This window comes from Amphimedon queenslandica, unplaced genomic scaffold (assembly GCF_000090795.2).
Source record: "Amphimedon queenslandica unplaced genomic scaffold, v1.1 AMPQUscaffold_4359_Cont23661, whole genome shotgun sequence".
NCBI lineage: Eukaryota > Metazoa > Porifera > Demospongiae > Haplosclerida > Niphatidae > Amphimedon > Amphimedon queenslandica.
In genome coordinates this window covers 1-1,202 of record NW_003555328.1, presented here as the reverse complement: position 1 = coordinate 1,202, position 1,202 = coordinate 1, and the positions used below count along the sequence as shown (strand labels likewise).

At 33.6% G+C, this 1,202-nt stretch overlaps 1 long non-coding RNA gene across 1 annotated transcript; it reads left to right on the top strand.

Annotated features, from left to right (window-relative positions):
• The first annotated feature begins 212 nt into the window (after positions 1-212).
• LOC109592672 (uncharacterized) lies at positions 213-1,097 on the top strand. Its single transcript, XR_002190486.1, has 4 exons — positions 213-421; positions 478-529; positions 718-768; positions 830-1,097. It is a non-coding gene; the product is annotated as an uncharacterized LOC109592672 (long non-coding RNA).
• Positions 1,098-1,202: the final 105 nt, after the last annotated feature.

Below are 1,202 nucleotides of genomic sequence, written 5' to 3'. Positions count from 1 at the left end.
AAACTAAGTGCTCTAGGCCTAGAAACCACGCCTCTATTAATAATTGGCAATTTTACATGCTTGGATTTCTTAATGCATTATTTTTTGTTTTGCTGTCTTATGCATGATCTCTTCAGCAAATATAATCTATCAAGAAACAGTATCTGTGCCATCACAATAGGTGTTAGTTTTTAAACTTGAGTCAGTGCAAACATGTACTATTAAAAACATTGAATCATGGTTCTTGTCTTTATCATGCTGCATAATAGAGATGAAGCCCATGTTTCATTGCTTTTACATAAATTCAGGAGCAACTGCAGTGAGTCCAAGCACCGTAGGTGTCTCGTTGCTGATATTGTTTATTTATTTTAGAGAGTATTAAACTCACTGATTGCTCCTGGCAGACTGAGTATAAGGACACCACCAATTGATGGGAGAATGGGTAATTAAATTTATTATTATTATTATTATTATTATTATTATTATTATTATTTCAAGGTGTTATTTGTAGTTCAAGAGTATTATCAAGTGCTTATCCAAGACATGAAGGGTTAGTTCAGTACATGTACATGCAAATAATATTTCACTGTATGCAGCATAATTTTTGTTATTTTTGTGCTCACTAAGTTTAAGCCACCTCTAGTCCCATTCTATTGTACATGTATGTATAAAGACTGTGACCACAATAGAGTACATGTATCTAGTGTTCATGTATAATGTATCTCTGTCTGTTTGTAGTGTTCCAACGTCAGTTACTTCTACTTCTAATCAATCCATGATCAATGAAAGGTAAATAAACATGTATTGTTTATTTATTTGTTTGTTTATTTATTTTTTAATTATATTCCAGAAGGCTATCAGCTCCTTTATCATGGAGTGATTTTCAATCACAGCTAGCAAACAACGGAAGCTATTCACATCAACGGTAATGTGCATACAATATACAGCATGTATGTACATGTACTTTTACAATAGTGGGAATTAGTAGGTCAATTTTAGCTACAGTGAAACCTTTAATTTGATATAGGAATGTCTTACTACCTCAGATATTATATTCTCTTCCTGCTAGCTAGACACTTACACTTAATTTCTAAAAAAACTTTTGATGTACGAGTTAACTTTCCTTTTATTTCTTCTCTCTCCCTCCCTCCCCCCTCTCTCTCTCCCTCCCCCTCTCTCTTCTTCAGTCCATCACAGGTAGAGATGTCTTCTGCTAGATATCA